Consider the following 21,356-nt stretch of genomic DNA (forward strand, 5'->3'; position numbering starts at 1 on the left):
AGATGTATAAGTGTCTGGACGAAGGATTTAGTAGGTGCATGACTGAATGTATGAGTGAGTGATTAAATGTGTCTCACTGAGTGCATGGGTTAGTGACTAAACTGTCTTAATTTGTGCATCATTATGTCTGTTGTTCTGTAAACTGCTGCATGTGTTGATCAGTAGCTATATGATTAACTATATGGGTTATTGATTGATTGTCCAAGTATTTGTATAGGAGACTGAGTGTGTGTGTGGCTGGCTGGGAGGTGTGTGACTCTGTGCCGATCAATGTGTACTTGTATCAATGATTGTATAAGAAAGTAAGTATGTGTTAGTGTATGTTTGAAAATGTAAGGTGCTCTATGTTTAACTGTATAGACAAGAAAATGGAAGTGTGATTGATTCTTTACAGGACTGACTAGGTGTGTGAGTAACTCCATGGATGAGTGGCAGAGTGTAAGTGTCTGTATAGGTGTATGAGTGCATATGATAGTGTTGTAAAGATGAGTGATTGTATGTATGAATGATTGTATGGGTGAATGAGTGAATGTGTGTGTAGACGTAGGAATCAGTGAGTACGTATGTAGTAACTAGTATTGGTGTGTCAATGGTTTCAAAAATTATACTCTGTATTTAACACTGGGTGAAACAGAGGTTATATTAAAACGTGAGGAGATGCATTGTATTGTCACATGAATGATATCATCAGTGATGTGGTCATTGATGTCATTTGAGATGTCATCAGTGATGTCATCAGTGATGTCACTGACCATGTCATGAATGATGTAATATGTGACATGATCAGCAGTGGATTGCGGGTGCGCGATATATAGTTAGTGCAACTAACTATATATGGAATTTCAATGGTTTTGTGTGAGTAAAATAAGGTTTTTTAAATGCTAATTCCTAACTATATATGGTCTATAACCTATGGTTTTTTCAGTGAATTTTCAAGGTTTTGTAAATGCTAATTCCTAACTATATATGGTCTATAACCTATGGTTTTTTCAGTGAATTTCAATGGTTTTTTAATAGCAAATATCATAAGCTGTCGAATGTCAAGTACGTGGTAAGTAAAAACATTTTCGTGTTTATGCACACTGATCTGCTTTGAATACTGCCCCCCACCCCTCATTTCTATTAGGAGTACTCTCTCTTTGCAGATAGTGAAGGGTAGTTAACGCAGCCCTTTGCCCCCTTTGTAATACGTCGTGCCTGCTTCTCTCTCCATTTGATTGATTGTTCTCTTTGGTTCATTCTCTATTTACAAACAAGCACAGAGTCGCAATACTCTGTTTAGTCTTTGCAGATAGCGAAAAATCGTGTAAAAAAACAAAAGGAATCGAGCAAAATCAGTAGGCCACTAATGGGATCTCTTTTTGACCTCGCTAAAATAGAAACATTAGGAACAACCTGTTGAAAATAGCAATGCGTATGTACATAAGCGGCGTTCATTTGTGTTCACAGTACCCCTTGTTGATTGTTTCAATCGAGCATTGAATTGTTCGAAGTTAATTCTCTTAAGGATCTTCTCTACCTGCAAACGAGGAAGAATAGGAATATTCTCTCTCCCTTTGCAGATAGTGAAGGGTAGGTAACGCAAGCCTTTAACACGTCGTACCTATTTCATTCCTCATTGATTGATTGATTGTCCGAACATTGACTGTTTGGGAATTAGTTCTTTTTGGAGGTATTCCCTGTTTGCAAATAAACGTAGGAAAATCTTTGCAAGTAGTGAAAGGGTACGTAATGCGGACCTTTCTCCCCCGTTGTAATCTGTCATGCCTATCTACTCCCCACTGATTGATGCACCTTTTTCACCCGGACCATTTACTAGAGATACGTCATCTGGCCCGACCAGAGAGCACCCCTAGTGAAAAGGACATATGCAATAATAACGAAGTGATCACTGTATCCTGTTAACAGAAACTTTACCATGAAACAACCTGGAAAGAAAAAAATAGGAAAACGAAAATCAGTAGGCCACTGATGAACATGAACTTTTATTAAACAACAAACAAAGAAACGATAACATAACGTAATGATAAAACCTATTAATGTCCTAGAAACAAGAAAACGTTAAAGTATGCCAGTGGTGAGAGACCAGAAAAACAGTCCGAGAAACCAAATCACCCCTCGCTGTCCCAACTCATGCACTCTGAAAGTTCAAAGTTTTGAGGAGTGCTTGTAACATTGTCTGAAGCCTATTTGCAATTGCTTCATCTTCACTATTCTTAAAGTAAGTGGGGGCTGTTGTGATGCGGTGCCACCCTGAACCGCTTGACGGAGGCCCCCGAGGGACGGTGTCATGTCGCGGACTCGGAGGGGGCGCTTGGCTCCGGCCCCCTCCCCAAGTCGTGTTGCCCTGGTGTGGCCTGAGATCGCCCCCGACATAGGTGGCCGGCTCCCGGGGTCAAGCGGAACTTTTTTCCTTTTGGTGACTCTTCCATTCTTCACCTTGTCCCACAATCCGTTTCACCTAAAGACACGCTGTAGTGGGGCACCCCTTTTCCGTTTCATTTGCCATTCAGCCCGCTTTTGCTACACTGTGCCTCTTCCGCTATTCAGCTGTTTACCGCCCGCTCTTTCGACTACAGCGTCTCGCTCACCATGTACTTGAGTTGCTCCCGCTCTTGCGGTGCAGCGATAGGCGGCTGCCACAGGACTCTCAAAATGGCGGCCATCTCTTCAGATTTGGGCGTGGTCCACTAAAATGGGCCTGCGACACCTTGGAACTCGGACGCTTGTCTGCTAGAGCTTGGGCTCCATTCTCGAAAGCGTCCCCTCATCCTTGAAGATTCTACAAAAGTCTTGGGGGCCCCCGACTCCCGCAGGCTTCTGGTGGGGAGCGCCTAGCATGATTGCTCGTGGAATGGCCACGACGGAGCTACGAAATGGTGGTGCTCTCATGCTAACGCCAGCTTCAGTCTGAAACATCCAGAAACACTGTAGACTACCAATTCGATCAGTTCCGGTAGCGCTCCAACGTGACCCGGTAGAGAAGAACTTGCCCTCCCCTCTTTGACTGATGGTTCTTGTTGCCTGTCCCTTCTGTTGTCATTTAACAGAACTATTTAGCCTGCTGAAAGGGGTTGTGTGCCGTCCGCTGGTTGGTGGAGACATTTTGACTATATTCTGGACCTGCGTTGTCGCGTAATGCGTCATATGACGTGCCGCGTTAGAAAGTTTAATAAATTATTAAACACAATAAACAATCCTTAAAAAATAAAAAAAAATAAAAAATAATCAACAAAACCAACAATCAATTAACAACAGTATTTGAAAAGTCTATCATTCATTTTTCATTGCAGTACGCTGCCCAGAAAGCTTCCCGGTTCCCGGACCGGGCGCTACCCACGCAAAAAAACAAAAAAAATTTTTTTTTTTTTTTTGCCCCGCGGGGCCGTTTTAAAGCCTCCACATTAAACCTAGGGGGTCAGGGAGGATCTACTATGCCCCCTTATGGTTATTTGCCCCTTTGTTTTGGCCTCCTCTTGTCTCTCGATCCTACCGAGAGACAAGATGGCGGCCGCTACGGACTTTTTGGAATGTTGACAGACGCCAGAGAACCAATCAGCTTCGCTTCACAAAGCTCCGTTGCGCGAAAAGTACGCGTCCTGGAGCGCTGCCCAGAGCGCGCTTACAGATATATATCTTTTTTTAAACGTTAATTTCTCAAAATCCACTGGAGCACATATATTGAGACCTACAAAAGGCACATCGGGCTACCAGTCCCTACAATTTTGCCAAGTTTCGTGCAAATCCATTCAGCCGTTCGGGCTAAAAGTGAGGCCAACCGCCCTATGGAAATTAACATGGGAAAAACGCGTTTTGGGACCCCCCTTTTTTCTCGGCCCCCCCTTGACGAACCCCCCCAAAATTTTCAGGGGCTGCTCAGAAACAAAATGTGCCATTTTCCTGAAAATTTCAGCCAATTCCGTCCACAAACGCCAAAGTTATTAGACATAGAATTTTCAAAAATCCCATAGAGAAAAAATCCTAACTATATATACCTACTGGCGACCGCCAGTAGGTAATATATATATATATATATATATATAGTTTATTTTGTGGGCAGTTAGCTTGCAAACCCTGTTTTCTTCAACATACAGCTATCAATGGGGGTTGATTGGGATTTAATGTTCAGTATTTGTTTACCTTTCTTTAATACATGGTAATACAAAAATAGGAAGTGGTGAGGGTCAGTGGATCTAGGTAATCATATGGTTGCAGCATTTACTGTATAATTATGGATTTACTATAGAATTTGCATAATTTACAGATATCCCTAAAATGTTGCTTGCATCTCGAATAGATGAAAATAATACTACCAGAGAACGTGCCATACAATTAGCATTTTTGATGAAGGATTTAGAAGACCTTTATGCATAAGCCTAGTAGTCCTGATAACGTTAAAGCTCTGCTGAGGGGTTTGGGGCTGTCATTAGGATGATGAAATCCGAATTTCATAGACAGCAGTGAAATATTTACCATATTTTATGGTCCCCTGTGAAATATGGGTTTTTATATCTCTGCATTTTGTGTAATAAAAGCTTTAAAATATAGCTTAAGCATCAAACGCATAATAATCAAATGCTGAGCTGGCAGCCCTGAGTTCAAGCATGTAATGTGCAGATTACACATAAATCAATCAACCTCTGCAATGCACCGCTATACTCTTTCTGGGAAATCAGCAGTCCTATTTAATTACACAACATTGACTTAAGTTACATAAAACGAGATGTTAGGAGGGGAACTGAATATAATACTATTTGTGGGACTAGGTAGATATCTTCAAGCTAATAAAATGATAGTAGAGCATGTGATGTCCATGACACCATGACACCTACAGAATGAGCCCTTCTGACTGAGCATCAAAGCTTACATATACATCGTATGAACAGGTACTTTGGACAAGAAGATGTTTTTCAATTATGTTTGCACAGTAAAAGCTATAAAAATACAACTACCAGCAATTTGAAAAGCATAAATGCTGACGACCAGAAACACTAATAATTGTCGGACAGAAAGATAAAAGAAAAAAAGAGGAGGGAGAAATAGAACACAATCAAAACAAACGTGTGAAAACTAAACCCTTTACTATAAAATTAAAACCCTTACGATAATTCGAGTTTTGAGGTGCAAGTTGAAGGCTGCTAAATTGGAGTACCAAAACAAACAACCAGAATGACTTTGTTAAGTAGTAAGCTTAACATATCATCTTTTCTCCTCATTATATTGGCTACGTAGATTAACTGATATACAAAATAACTGTACTGTCTACTACTGCCTCAACTACATGCTTTCACTCCACTTCCCTATCACATCCTGGTGTCTGTACCTGCATTCAACCAGAACCAAAACAAAGAAACAACAGTCAGCATAATGCTCTTTTTCTGCGTTACAAGGTTTGTCACATGGCTGGACAGTGCAGCTGTGGTCAGACAGAAAAGGGAAATTGAGAAGCGCTTCTGAGAAAGAGGGTTAAGCTGTGCCCACATATTGATGCTCTTCTAAACATTTGATTGGATCCTAGTTGTGTTATTCCACTTACTAAAATGTTTCATTGCAGTTTATGTATCTTCGATTATCCATTAACGGCAGCGGAGTATGGCTGGAAGGACTCCGCATGAATTGCTAGAGAAGCACTAAATAAAACATGGCAATCAAAGAGTCATGACGTGAGTGAATGTGCACCTATTAGAGCACTCATTTTAAATTCAAAAGCCTAATTCTATGGAATTATGTAGGAAATATCTTAGGCCATGGAGTCAAACTCATGCTGCACGCCCTTCTCAAAAGAGGATCCTTCTCAAAATTCTTGTTCGATTTTTGCAGTTTTACATAGAGCGAATTCGACAAGAAGATATCAGAGCGCTTTACATGAGCACCAGTTGCATTACAGATGGACATATTTATTTTTAGGCACAGGGAGATTACGCGATTTGCCCAGAATCACAGGATGTTTGAGACTTCCGGCAGGCTCGAGCCTGGTTTCCCCAGCTTCAAAGTCAGCCGTTCTAGCCATTAAGCCACATCCGCTACCATATATATTTAAAACAATAAAGGGGGATGTGGCGTGTGGTGAACTCCAAAGAGGCAGGAAGCAGAAGTTCGGCTGCTGAGACGCCCGGTGGACAGCGGTTGCAGTACCAAGGCACCACTGCAGCTCAGCTCCCACCTCGTGCCTGGTTACTGCTTTTACGTGCACGTCGAGTGCGGAGGGGTGGAACCCATAATCAGGAATCAGCTCTCAGTTCTGCCTTGCATCAGAGAATCGAAAGCGCTCATATGACGACAGACGGCCGCAGACTCTAGGGTCAAGTACATTGTGCATTCACCTGGGTTCAATTGAGAATAGCTGAGTTCTGGTGATGTGGGGGCAGAGAGCACTTATTTACAGCTCACACACCTTCAAGCACCTCCCTCTCCCTACACATTCTCAGCAAAGAAAACAGGGTTCATCTGACAAGCCTCATAGAAACAAAACATGTAGAATATGGTAGCTTCACGGTAACTAATCACTGCCTCTACTCCATGTACAGCGGGGTAGTTCCTTATGCAGCCACCCCGACCCCAGCACTCCCTAATAAAGTACAAGGTAAGAAAAGCTGCCATTTGCTGGGAGTTTCATTATGTACAGTCCCGCCTGTGTGTTTTCAGTGTAGAGCGATGAAGAGAATAACTGTGCAAGGGAAGGTCTGTGTTTGTATTATGGTTGTTTAAGTTGTGCCTGTGTGTGTACTTGTGAAAAAGCAGGGTGCGCGGTCTGCTTGTATGAGTGAAGGGGGAGCCTATACAAGTGAAGTATGTGGGAAGGATTTTGGGAGATTAGAGTAAGCAGTGTTCCTGTGAGGGTGCATAATGGACAATCTGACCGAGTGTTGGGAGAATGGTGCTTATTGTGAGAGCATTATCTGTGAGTACATTGTGAAGGGAATTTCTGTGTGAGGGCTGGTGAATGGTGTGCCTTTGTGGGTGGAGGTTGATCAGAGTGGTTGTGTGAATGAGGATCAAGCAGTGTGCCTGTGTAGCTACAGGGGGAGGGAGGCCCTGTATAAAAGCAGAGTGAGAGGAGTACCCGTGTGATTACAGGGGAAGGTGCATGTTTTAATGCATGTCCCAGGAGTTGTCTGTAAGAGTGCAGGATGTGTCTGTATGGGTGCAGTGTGAGCATTGTGCCTTTATGAGTTTTCTGAATGAGTAGTGTGCCGGTGTGAGTGAGCATAAGATGCATACCTGTGCGAGTGTAGGATGACTAGTGTCTGAACGCATAGTTTCTGTATGTAGCGTGAATGTAGTGTAAGTGGCGTGTCTGTATGAATTCAGAGTACAAAGAAAGTGCTTGTATGAGTGCTAGGTGTTTTGGAAGTTTTGTTTGCTGGAGGGAAGAACAGAAGATGCCAAAAGTTGTTTGAGACTCCATAACACCTGTTTGGTGCATATGCCAGAGAGAACATAAAAACAAGTTATGTACGTTCGGTAATGATATTTCTGTATATACTATACCTAGCCACAGATTCCTCATCTTTTGCCTATCCTCCCGATGTTAGACTGGTTCTTGAAAATATTCAGCAGTAACCCTGCATGCCAGTAGGTGGAGTTGTACTGCTACAGGCCTACATGTGGAGAAGTGTGGCTCACCGATTAGAGCGGCAGACCCTGAGGCAGAGGTCTGGCCCGGGACCAGGGTTCAATCCCCGTCGCGGCAGGGTCTTGGGCTCAATGTCCTCGGACCCGATAATTCTCGCCTCGGTGCCTACTCTTAGCATGGGTTCCACTCTGCAACTCTGGGCAATAGCTTACTTAATCTCCACACCGGCCCTAACGCCGCTAGGATGCCTTGCTTCACCTTGGGGGTGCCCAGGAGTGGACACCTGACGGGAAAAGGCCAGGAAGGGTTCCACAGTGGTATTCGTACAGCGCTTAGAGACCCCTGGGTGATAGGTGCTATACAAGTGGAAATTACATTTACATCATTCCAGGCGTGACATGAGGAATCGTGTATAAGTGCCACCTATGTGCGCTGAATTCAGTTGCTTTCTAGGCCGTCTATATCCCTAGATGCAGAGCCCAACACATTTTGGTCTGAACCAGTGTGCCGATCTCTAGACCTGGGATCTTTTTAGGGAACGAGGGCTCAGTTAAAAGAACAGGGAAGGAGGATTGGTGAGGAACCTACAGTCAGAGTATCTACCAAACAGATCATTACTGAAGGTAAGTAACTTGCTCTTCTAACCAAAGATTTCTCACCTTTTGAATAGATACCAACGCAGGTCTGTAAACTGGCTCAAACCAAAGAGCCCTGGGGGACCAAGTGAGCAAAAAGCTCATCTTGACGGAACTGGCTGTCCAGGCAGTAGTGCTTTGTAAACACATGGAACAACACCCATGTAGCAAACTAGCTGTTAGAAATGGGATTACTGGTTGGCTGAGGTACGCACCTAATCCAGGCAGGAAACACCACTCTAGTCGGGGTTACCTAGATACACACTAAAAGACCACCGGGATTCACCCTCCCCGCGTGTAGATTCAGAAAAAGCCGCGTCAGTCAGCTTGATCGAGTACAATGACATTGTACCCGATCAAGCTGACTGACGCAGCTTTTTCGGAATCTACACGGGGAGCGTTGTCCCGCTTTTCTAATCTTCTACCGAGAGAAACTCCCAAAATGTTTAATTTGATCTGCTTATGGCGTGGTCTAACCGCGCTGCGAGATGGCCGCTTGTTAAGCCTGCTCCGCCGGCTGAGGCATAATCCTTCTTTACTCCTACCAGTTGGAGAGTCATCGCTGTGCCTAAATAGCTTCTGGGCAATGCCTATTTGTATTTGTATTTGTGGGTATTTGTAGAGCGCAACCTATCGCTCCGGAAGGAGCATCTTGGCGCTGAGTGTTGGGTGTTTGTTAGAGGAATGGTGGAACCTCTAGATAGCTGCCATCACGAAATTGTCAGATTTTTGATAAATCCAAGTTTTCAGGTGTTTCCTGAATACACTTTCGGATTCGATAAGTCTTACGTTAAGTGGCAAGTTGTTCCAAGCCCTTGTTGCCAAGACTGTGAAGGTTTTTCCTCCCCTAGTTTTATATTTATACCTCGGGATTTTAGTGAGGTTACCACTAGCAGATCTAAGGCTGCGCACTGGGTCGTAGTGCACAAGACGCTTGGCAAGATACTTTGGTCCTGTGTTTTTCAAGGCATTAAAAACTGTAAGTAAGAGTTTATAGAGAATCCGCTTATGCAGTGGCAGCCAATGAAGAATATTCAGTGCTGCGGAGGCTGAGGATTTTCTGGGTAGTTTTAGGACTAGTCTTGCCGCCGCGTGTTGAACACTCTGTAATTTCTTCAGAGTGGTCCTTTTTATTCCCGCCATTAGCCCATTGCAGTAGTCAAGTCGTGAAAGTATTAAAGCGACCACAACAGATTTCCTAGCTGCAATGGGGAGAAAGTCAAAGAATTTCTTAAGGGATTTGATGATGCCAAAGCAACGACCAGCTGTAATTCTGACATGCTCATCGAAAGAGAGGGCCGCATCAAATTGAACTCCCAGGTTGCGCGCGGAAATCACTGTGCTGGGTGGGGCCGTTGAATCCTTTGGCCACCAGTCCTTAGGGCAGAAGAGATAGTCTTTGCCTAAAGGGAGGATTTCCGTTTTTCCGCTGTTACATTTCAGATGGTTATTCTTTAACCATTGGAACACCTCCTTAAGGCAATTCTGGAACCTCTGTTCTGAGTGTCGTCTGCGTATGACGTGACTAGGATCCCATGCGACTCTATCACGGCAAGGAGGGGAGCCATATAGATGTTAAAAAGTAATGGGCTTAGAATGGACCCCTGCGGCACACCGGATGAGATGGTTTTCTCGCTGGATAGGTGGGGGCCTAAAGATACAGATTGAGACCTATTAGTCAAGAAGGATTTGATCCATGCCAATGCTGTATCTGTCACGCCAATCTCTCTCATCCTATCAATCAGGATGACATGAGAGATGGTGTCGAACGCTGCTGTTAGATCAAGCAGGATAAGGACAGCTTTCCTGCCCTCATCCTGTAGGAACTTGATGGAGTCAGTGAGTTCAATCAGGGCGGTTTCGGTGGAGTGTCTGGGACGAAAACCTGACTGTTGTGGGTGGAGGATGTTGTGTTCTTCCACAAAGGCTTTTAGCTCATAATACACCATCTGTTCTGTGATTTTTCCCAACACTGGCAGGAGAGATATTGGGCGCATATTTGACAAATCCGTTGTTGCTTTGTTGGGTTTCTTCATCAGGGGCTTCACGATGGCTTTTTTCCACTCATTTGGAACTTCCCCTGTGTTTAGGGACGCGTTTATAATCGCATTGATGTTGGGGTTGACTGCGTCAATTAGATGATGTAGTATACGGGGAGGACATGAGTCAGTAGGGGCCCCGGATTTACAGGCCAGGATGGCTTTTCGCGTCTGTTGGAGAGAGACAGGTTGGAAGCGTCCCAGAGTGTGTTAGGTGTTACAGTCCTGATTAAGTGGTTCGGAGATCAAAGTGGTTGGGGGGGGAAGGAAATCTTTCTGGATGATTGTGATCTTTTCCTCAAAAAAGTCTGCAATTTGGTTGCATAAGGTTTCCGATGGGGGAATTTCGGGTTGGAGGGCCTTGGGGTGAGTGAATGATTTTACAATCGAGAATATCTTACTTTGCTTCTGATGGGCGTTATTAATTACTTTGGTATAGTAGTCTTTCTTGGCGGATTTTATGCTTGAGAGATATAATTTTCTCTGGTGGATATAGATGATTTTAGATGCCTCATCGTATGTTTTCCTCCATTTCCTTTCTTTTATTCTGCAAAGCAGGTGGCTTTCTGTTAGGGCCTGTGTATACCATGGTGCACTCAGTTTCCTTCTAGAAGACTGGGCATGGCCACTTTTAGGGTTTGAGTTTTCTAGGATGATTTGATCCATCCAGTCATGGAAGTTGCGTGAGTCTACGGACGCATTTCCCATCAGCTTTGGAGCCTGCGCCAGTAGCTGGGAGTCCAACTTAATGCCATCAGTGACCTTTTTCCAGTTTACTGTGAAAGTTGGTGAAGATCGCTTTTCTATCGGGGGAGTTTTTTCTCTTAGGTGGATTTCAAAGGGAATAAAACTGTGGTCAGTCCAAATTTGGGGGATGGGTGCGGAAGTGGACAAAGTGCTATGGTTGGAGCATATGCCATCAAGTGTGTGCCCAGCTTGGTGGGTAGGGGCAGTCACCAGTTGTTTTAGGCCAAAAATATTCAGGGTGTGTTTAAAACAAATGGCATGTGGGTCATCGAGCGACTCCAATTGCAGGTTCATATCTCCCATCAGAGTAAAGTGGGGGTAACGTAACATGAGAGGCCCTAAGATGTCACCCAGGGAGTCTGTAAATGGGGTGGCGTTGCCTGGTGGGCGGTATATTAGGCCCCCCGAGAAGGAGGTAGAGGCATTGAGCTTGATCGAGAATCCGATACTCTCTCCTCCCTTGTGTATGTTCAGGTCAAACGTGTGGCATGGGAGGGACTTTTTTACGATGAGTGCAACTCCCCCCCCCACGACCGATTGGTCTGTCTTGTCTGAAGATGGTAAAATCGGGTGGGAGTGCGGTGACCAAATCTGGGTTGGAAGAGTCGTTAAGCCACGTCTCTGTTATGAAGAGAAAGTCAAGGTCATGATCCATAATTAGATTGTGAATATCCTGACTGTGGCAACACAGTGAGCGGGCATTTATTAAGCCTCCCTTAAGGCTGGGCCTACTGGAATTTTGCTGGAGGACATTTTTGGGCGTTTCTGAATCTATCCATGGCGTCGTCCGTCGGCAGTTGAAACATGAGACGGGTCCCCAGAGGTGGTTCATGGGGAGATAACCCTTACACGTTTCATCTGTGCTGGGCCTTAAAGCCAGTAATTCCCTTCTAACATACCTAACCAGCAGTGATGGTTGTGCAGAGTGCCCTGCGCCCGGCGCGGTCTTGGCGCGGACGGGCGCAGACGGGCTTGCCTTAGGCGCGCCTTCGGCGCGCAAACGGCGCTCCCGCTGCGCTCTTCCGCTGCGCTTCCGGTAGATGCACATTATGTGGATAGGGAGGGGGCGTGGCCTCAAGGGGGCGTGGTCAGGGTGCACGCCTGCGATGGCGGCAGCTTTGGTGTTCGATCAGCGTTTGGTCAGCTGAACGAGTGAGTATGATCGGGCTTCTGCCCCACAGTGCTCGAGATGTGCAAGTTTTTTTTAAAAATCATGAAATTAGGTGACAGTCAAGTTTTAAAATACACAACTGCAACTCCCGGCTTTCCGCCTCAGGAGTGATTTCTTACCCGTCCGGCGCTAGTGATCAGCAGCCTTTATCTGGGCGGAAGGGGGCGTGGCCTCAAGGGGGCGTGGTCAGGGTGCACGCCTGCGATGGCGGCAGCTCTGGTGTTCGATCAGCGTTTGGTCAGCTGAACGAGTGAGTATGATCGGGCTTCTGCCCCAAAGTGCTCGAGATGTGCAAGTTTTTAAAAAAAATCATGAAATTAGGTGACGGTCAAGTTTTAAAATACACAACTGCAACTCCCGGCTTTCCGCCTCAGGAGTGATTTCTTACCCGTCCGGCGCTAGTGATCAGCAGCCTTTATCTGGGCGGAAGGGGTCGTGGCCTCAAGGGGGCATGGTCAGGGTGCACGCCTGCGATGGCGGCAGCTCTGGTGTTCGATCAGCGTTTGGTCAGCTGAACGAGTGAGTATGATCGGGCTTCTGCCCCAAAGTGCTCGAGATGTGCAAGTTTTTTTTTAAAAATCATGAAATTAGGTGACAGTCAAGTTTTAAAATACACAACTGCAACTCCCGGCTTTCCGCCTCAGGAGTGATTTCTTACCCGTCCGGCGCTAGTGATCAGCAGCCTTTATCTGGGCGGAAGGGGGCGTGGCCTCAAGGGGGCGTGGTCAGGGTGCACGCCTGCGATGGCGGCAGCTCTGGTGTTCGATCAGCGTTTGGTCAGCTGAACGAGTGAGTATGATCGGGCTTCTGCCCCAAAGTGCTCGAGATGTGCAAGTTTTTTTTTTAAATCATGAAATTAGGTGACAGTCAAGTTTTAAAATACACAACTGCAACTCCCGGCTTTGCACCTCAGGAGTGATTTCTTACCCGTCCGGCGCTAGTGATCAGCAGCCTTTATCTGTGCAGAAGGGGGCGTGGTCAGGGTGCACGCCTGCGATGGCGGCAGCTCTGGTGTTCGATCAGCGTTTGGTCAGCTGAACGAGTGAGTATGATCGGGCTTCTGCCCCAAAGTGCTCGAGATGTGCAAGTTTTTTAAAAAAAATCATGAAATTAGGTGACAGTCAAGTTTTAAAATACACAACTGCAACTCCCGGCTTTGCACCTCAGGAGTGATTTCTTACCCGTCCGGCGCTAGTGATCAGCAGCCTTTATCTGGGCGGAAGGGGGCGTGGCCTCAAGGGGGCGTGGTCAGGGTGCACGCCTGCGATGGCGGCAGCTCTGGTGTTCGATCAGCGTTTGGTCAGCTGAACGAGTGAGTATGATCGGGCTTCTGCCCCAAAGTGCTCGAGATGTGCAAGTTTTTTTTAAAAATCATGAAATTAGGTGACAGTCAAGTTTTAAAAAACACAACTGCAACTCCCGGCTTTCCGCCTCAGGAGTGATTTCTTACCCGTCCGGCGCTAGTGATCAGCAGCCTTTATCTGGGCGGAAGGGGGCGTGGCCTCAAGGGGGCGTGGTCAGGGTGCACGCCTGCGATGGCGGCTGCTCTGGTGTTCGATCAGCGTTTGGTCAGCTGAACGAGTGAGTATGATCGGGCTTCTGCCCCAAAGTGCTCGAGATGTGCAAGTTTTTTTAAAAAAATCATGAAATTAGGTGACAGTCAAGTTTTAAAATACACAACTGCCACTCCCGGCTTTCCGCCTCAGGAGTGATTTCTTACCCGTCCGGCGCTAGTGATCAGCAGCCTTTATCTGGGCGGAAGGGGGCGTGGCCTCAAGGGGGCGTGGTCAGGGTGCACGCCTGCGATGGCGGCAGCTCTGGTGTTCGATCAGCATTTGGTCAGCTGAACGAGTGAGTATGATGGGGCTTCTGCCCCAAAGTGCTCGAGATGTGCACGTTTTTTTTAAAAATCATGAAATTAGGTGACAGTCAAGTTTTAAAATACACAACTGCAACTCCCGGCTTTGCACCTCAGGAGTGATTTCTTACCCGTCCGGCGCTAGTGATCAGCAGCCTTTATCTGGGCGGAAGGGGGCGTGGCCTCAAGGGGGCGTGGTCAGGGTGCACGCCTGCGATGGCGGCAGCTCTGGTGTTCGATCAGCGTTTGGTCAGCTGAACGAGTGAGTATGATCGGGCTTCTGCCCCAAAGTGCTCGAGATGTGCAAGTTTTTTTTTAAAATCATGAAATTAGGTGACAGTCAAGTTTTAAAATACACAACTGCAACTCCCGGCTTTCCGCCTCAGGAGTGATTTCTTACCCGTCCAGCGCTAGTGATCAGCAGCCTTTATCTGGGCGGAAGGGGGCGTGGCCTCAAGGGGGCGTGGTCAGGGTGCACGCCTGCGATGGCGGCAGCTCTGGTGTTCGATCAGCGTTTGGTCAGCTGAACGAGTGAGTATGATCGGGCTTCTGCCCCAAAGTGCTCGAGATGTGCAAGTTTTTTAAAAAAATCATGAAATTAGGTGACAGTCAAGTTTTAAAATACACAACTGCAACTCCCGGCTTTCCGCCTCAGGAGTGATTTCTTACCCGTCCGGCGCTAGTGATCAGCAGCCTTTATCTGGGCGGAAGGGGGCGTGGCCTCAAGGGGGCGTGGTCAGGGTGCACGCCTGCGATGGCGGCAGCTCTGGTGTTCGATCAGCGTTTGGTCAGCTGAACGAGTGAGTATGATCGGGCTTCTGCCCCAAAGTGCTCGAGATGTGCAAGTTTTTTTAAAAAAATCATGAAATTAGGTGACAGTCAAGTTTTAAAATACACAACTGCAACTCCCGGCTTTCCGCCTCAGGAGTGATTTCTTACCCGTCCGGCGCTAGTGATCAGCAGCCTTTATCTGGGCGGAAGGGGGCGTGGTCAGGGTGCACGCCTGCGATGGCGGCAGCTCTGGTGTTCGATCAGTGTTTGGTCAGCTGAACGAGTGAGTATGATCGGGCTTCTGCCCCAAAGTGCTCGAGATGTGCAAGTTTTTTTTAAAAATCATGAAATTAGGTGACAGTCAAGTTTTAAAATACACAACTGCAACTCCCGGCTTTCCGCCTCAGGAGTGATTTCTTACCCGTCCGGCGCTAGTGATCAGCAGCCTTTATCTGGGCGGAAGGGGGCGTGGCCTCAAGGGGGCGTGGTCAGGGTGCACGCCTGCGATGGCGGCAGCTCTGGTGTTCGATCAGCGTTTGGTCAGCTGAACGAGTGAGTATGATCGGGCTTCTGCCCCAAAGTGCTCGAGATGTGCAAGTTTTTTTTAAAAATCATGAAATTAGGTGACAGTCAAGTTTTAAAATACACAACTGCAACTCCCGGCTTTCCGCCTCAGGAGTGATTTCTTACCCGTCCGGCGCTAGTGATCAGCAGCCTTTATCTGGGCGGAAGGGGGCGTGGCCTCAAGGGGGCGTGGTCAGGGTGCACGCCTGCGATGGCGGCAGCTCTGGTGTTCAATCAGCGTTTGGTCAGCTGAACGAGTGAGTATGATCGGGCTTCTGCCCCAAAGTGCTCGAGATGTGCAAGTTTTTTTTAAAAATCATGAAATTAGGTGACAGTCAAGTTTTAAAATACACAACTGCAACTCCCGGCTTTCCGCCTCAAAAGTGATTTCTTCCTATAAGGCGGTGATACGGACATGTTGGAGTCTGCGGTTGTAACCTACACATTGACCGACCTAGGAGCATTTGGAGGAGGTGGCCTGCCTGCCTGCCATGCTCCAAGCCCCGTACTTGAAAGGCAGAGCGGGAGGCGCTCTCTGACGGTGTCTGTGCAGGCGACTGGCCGTGGTGTCCAGATACCGGAATCGTGGGGAAGCGTCGTCGGACGGTCGGTCCAATTCCCCGCAGATTTGCTGCCCCCGAACATCTGCCAGGCCTCCGTGCGACGAGTGAGCTGCGCCGCCATTTTTAAACCAGGCACCCTCGCAGGTGCGGCCTAAAGTGTGCGTGCGGTAGTGCAGCGGCAGTTCAAGGCCCGGGTGGTCTGACAAGGTGAGGGGCTGACACCTCTGACATTCACTTACCCTGTTGCGCTGCTGGGTTGGTGGCAGAACGACCTCCGTGTGTGTGGTCGGTGTGTCCTTGTGGAGCTGCCCCCAGCGGAGCACACATCGTGCCTGGGGCTCTATGCTTGCCATCGTGCTTCATTGGTGAGGCAAGACATCAGAGGCTGCGGTGGCCTCGTTGGGGCACATGCTGTGGTGGAGCGGCTGGGGCCCATAACAAGAACACCAGTGCCCCACATGTGCAGGAGAGGCCCCGTGAGCAACAGACGCCCAACGGGGATTGAGTGCACCAACTACAAACATTGTACCTGTTAGTTATTGTGCAGATAAGTGGCCGATCACTGCATTGTGGCTCCAATCTTGTGCAGAGATGTTTTGGCCTGGTCACCACAGGGACTGGGGGCTGGGGGCTGGTAACCACGGCACTAAAACATCTGGGACTGCAGCACATAGGTTCACCGTAGGATAAGCTTGCACACATTAATCGGCAGTAGGGGTAAACAGATGCAGTTAAAAAACAAGTGGACACTCATGAGTCTAAGTTTGACTCGTATCTCCGACAACCATGAGTTTCAAGTTGAAACAAAAGAGCAGTTACTGCAAATGGACAAGGTTCTTAGTCTGATTAGGGCAAAGAATGATGATTTAGAGGCCAGATCTCGGCGAAATAACCTTAGGATAACTGGCATTCCGGAGAAGGCTGCTATTTCCAAAATGGAGGCCTATGTAGATGATCTGCTCCGGGATCTCTTTGGTCCTGGCCTGTCTGCGGTTTTCACGGTCGAGAGAGCACACCGCACGTTAGGCCCCAGGCAACATCCAGGCCAATTTTAACTTGGATTTTAAATTATCAAGACCACGTCACGATAATGAGGCTAGCAAGAGAGCGGGGGTCCATTACCACAAAGGAAACACCATTTAATTTTATCCAGATTTTACACCGGCGGTGCAGGCAGCCCGCAGGGAGTTCCTGCCCGCAAAGCGCATTTTACTGCAGGCTTAGATCCCCAATGCCCTACTTTATCCTGCAAAACTTAAGCTAACACACAAAGGCTCTGTCCACATGTTCACAGATGCTTAATCTGCAATGAAGTTTGCAAAGCATGTGGGAGGGAAGAAGAACGCAAACAGATTGTCTACTGGTCACACATCAGAAGCCGGATTAAGTGACAATGATTAACTCTCTTTTCTCTTTTCTCTTGGTTGCAAAATCAGGTTTGAACTGTGGTATATCACAATTTGGAGCATGTTGTGGCGTGGCTGGGACTGACCTTGCCAGATGTTAGGAATGTATACTGCACTTAGGATGAAGCTGCGATGCGTAAGCATGTCCTATTATGTGCTCAAATTTAGTGGCTCTCCGCCATAAGCTTGGCCACCCAGTCTATGGCAGGGTAGTATGCCGGAGACACCACGCCGCCAGTGAGAGCTCCCGACAGCCGCTTCTAATTTGAATTAGGAGTAAAATGTTGTTTTGTTTTCTAGGGTGGGAAGGTAACACACAACCTGGTTGGGGGGTTGGTATGGGAGGGTGGTTAAGGTTAATATTTCATTTTAAGTCAGGACACAGTCACACAACACACTCTTAGGTGGTGAGGATCCAGTACTAACAAAAGATACACATGGATTACGGAGAGCAACGGAGACAAATACTAAAGCTAATGAACAACGGGCAGGAATTTGGGGAAGTAAGGCAATAGACCATCGCTATTTGATTTCCTCTCAATCATCAATAGACAATGCATGCCAACATTGAATTTATTAACTTGGAACATTCATGGGATAAATGACCACAGCAAGGCCAGACAAGTCCACACATCTTCTCAGACACCACATAGATACTTGCTTTTTGCTGGAGACCCACCTGAACTGCACTCCATCCACTAGGCTAAAGGATAAATGTTGGGGACATATATATTCAGCTCCAATCTCAAACTACACACAGGGCTTGGCTGTGCTGGTGAGGCAGGTTCTCGAGTGGAAATTTTGTGATCACAAATTCATCCTGAAGGGAGATATGTTATACTGCTGGGGTCACTCGGAGGTGTATTGGTCACATTAGCAGCAATCTATGGTCCCAATATTGACAAACCTGAGTAGTTTTTTCAAACCGTACAGGCAAAAATCAAATCCACAGGTTGCGATACTGTTATTTGGGGTGGAGACTTCAATGCGGTGCTTGACGATGCAATTGACAGGAGGGGCCTGTCCCGTTCCCTTCATCTTAATTCTAGCACCACATTGAATGCTTTTATATCTGATGGCAATTTAACCGATATCTGGAGATATTTTAACCGCAACATAATGAAGGTACATGCATATCAGAACACCACAGAGCCTGGTCCAGGTTAGACTTGTTTGCTGTCCAGTGATGCGGTGACGTGGACACAGGAGGTCAGCCACCTTCCCAGGCCACTCTCGGACCATGCTCCTTGCCTCTTATGATCGTCCATGCCCAGTACACCCAACAGAATGTACAGCTGGAGGTTCCCCCAAACGCCTTGCTCGACGAGGCGTTCAAGGAGGAAATTTGCTGGAACATTGATGAATATTTTATTTTAACCACGAGCTCGGTCACGACACAGGCCTCCTTATGGGAAGCGTTTAAAGTGGTCTTTAGGGACAAATGTATTGTGCTCCAAGCTGGGGTGTTAAGGGCAATCAGGAATACACTCACCTCAGTTGAGACACGCATTAGGGAACTCGAGACACAATTTTACAATACAGAAGATCCCGGCTTGCAGGCTCAATTAAAAGAATGGTTAATGGAGTTTGAGGAAGAGACACAGCGTGAGGTGAAGTTTATGGGCAAATACACGCAGGCTAGACGAGACCGAGAGGGGGACGGGCCAGGCAAAACCCTTGTGAACAGACTTAGGGTATCGCGCAATGCTGCATATGTGACCGAGATTAAGGGAGATAAGCAGACCCTGATTAGAGACCCGCAAATAATCCTAGACAGATTTACACAATTCTATACCAATTTATACACAACCATACCCCATCAGTGCCGGAGGGCCTGCAGCCCTTCTTGAAGTCCCCTGAGCTACTGTGGTTGTATAGGGTACAGAGAGAATATGTGGATACTCCATTTACAGCGGAGGATGTCGCCCAGGTAATCCGGGGTCTTCCCTCCGATAAAGCCTGGTCACAGGCCTAACGATTGCATTTTATAAAACCAACGCTGCGGAGTTCGCTCCACACCTCACCGCAGTCTTTACAGAGGCGCAGTCCACTCGGATTCTTCCGTCTTCAATGCGTGAAGCTATTAATATTACACTGCTTAAGCCTGGGAAGCCCAGTGACGAAGTAGACTCGTATAGACCACTTTCTCTTATTAATGTGGACGTCAAGACTTTTGCAAAATTACTTGTAAATAGATTGCAACCCCTGCTCCCACTAATTGCACGTCCTGACCAGTCTGGATTTATCCCCAAAAGATCTTCGGCACATTATCTTCGCACCTTTTTCACTGTACTACACTACTTCGAGCCAAACACGCAAGTAATTGCCGCTTTTTTAGAAGCCACAAAAGCGGTTGATTCGCTGGAGTGGAACTATCTATTCCTCATCCTTGCGAGAATGGGCTTCAGCCGCCTTTTCATGGGCTTTATACGTATATTATACACAAAGCCATCCGCTAGGATCCGCCTCATTGGCATGCTCACGAGCCCATTTCACAGAACTCGCGGAACGAGACTGAGTTGTCCTCTTTCTCCCCTCGTCTTCGCCATTAGCAGTGCGGATCACACAACACCATGCTGCAAGAGGCCTGGGATTCAGTATGAGGGGACTACTGATCTCGCATTATGCAGATGATATTACCTTATATATAAATGAACCCTTGGTAAACACCGCCCCCATTCTCCGAGAACTGATAACATTTAGCAAAATATCTTGCATTCCCATAAACCGGGCAAAATCCACTCTCTTTCCGCTTACAGACACCACAACCGCATTCCTTATTGAGTACCCCCTCCAGTGAGCTAACGGTCCAGTAAAATATTTGGGTATATGGCTCAGTTGGGACGAGCAAGAGATCTGGTCTATGAACTTCGGGCGAGCCGTCACATGGTTGGAAGAAAAGGTAAAGGCATGGACAAAGTTACCTCTCTCCTTGGCTGGGTGGATTGCGGTGGCCCTACCAAAATTCCTATATTTATTTGTTAACATCCCGCTCACCCAGGTTTTTTTTTTTTAGCAAAATCCGCTCATTATTAAAAACAATGGTATGGGCAGGCGGACAGGCACGGGAGTCATGGGAACTCTAACACTGCCATTGACATAGGGGGGGCCCGACTTACAGCAGTACGCCTTCTGTGCACAGGCACAATTCCTGAATTTCTGGTTTCAACTACACGCAGCGGTGGAGATGGATGTGGCGGTGGCGGTGCCGGTTCCCCTCCAAGTGGTGGTGTACCAGGCATAAAGACAACCGCGGGATGGAATAGACCCGGTCAAGACCCTGAGCTGAGTGTGGGAAAAACTTTGAGATTGAGCTCAACTGAAAATCCGTCTCGTCCCGTAGAACCACCCACCCACCCAAACCCACCCAACCACCCACCCATCCATCCAGTGGCGCAGTGGACTAATGCATCTACTGCAGGGGCCTATGTTCAACCTCATGGTCACAGGTTCAAATCCCGGTGGGTCCACTCAGCCTTTCTTGCATCTGATGTCGATAAAATGAGTACCATTGAGTTGTAAACTTGCAGATTTATATAGCGCAAATTGTTGCCCGGAGGCGTCCATGCACTAGGATAACCAGGACCTACTGTTGAGCAGAGGGAGGAAGAGCGGCAGTTAGTGGGAGGATGTAAACAGAAAGGTCTTTAATTGCTTACGAAACACATTGAGGTTCGGGTTGGCTCTGAGATGGAGTGGCAGAGTGTTCCAGATCTTGGAGGCGTTGTATGCAAAGTCCTTCCGCCAGATCTGGATCTTTTTATTCTTGGTACCGCTGCTAAGAAGGTCTGACCGGAACGGAGACTGCGGTTAGGGGTGTAATGAGTGACCAGATCGTGGGTGATGCTGGGGCCTGTGTCCCAGAAGGCTTGGTGGGCTATGCATAATGCTTTAAACAGAACTCTCTGCCGAACCGGTAGCCTAGTCAGTCCGGCCCTCACTGAGTGTCTACGGGGGATTTTGAGCAGTAGGCGCGCTGCGCAGTTCTGCACCATCTGCAGCCTACGTAGGGTGTACTCTGGGGCG

At 47.2% G+C, this 21,356-nt stretch overlaps 1 protein-coding gene across 10 annotated transcripts in view; it reads right to left on the reverse strand.

Moving 5' to 3' along the window:
• ASRGL1 (asparaginase and isoaspartyl peptidase 1) overlaps positions 1-21,356 on the reverse strand; it is a 476,854-nt gene that overhangs the window by 1,364 nt on the left and 454,134 nt on the right. The gene's annotated exons all lie outside the window — the stretch shown is intronic.

Source organism: Lissotriton helveticus, chromosome 6, assembly GCF_964261635.1.
Source record: "Lissotriton helveticus chromosome 6, aLisHel1.1, whole genome shotgun sequence".
NCBI classification, from domain to species: Eukaryota; Metazoa; Chordata; class Amphibia; order Caudata; family Salamandridae; genus Lissotriton; species Lissotriton helveticus.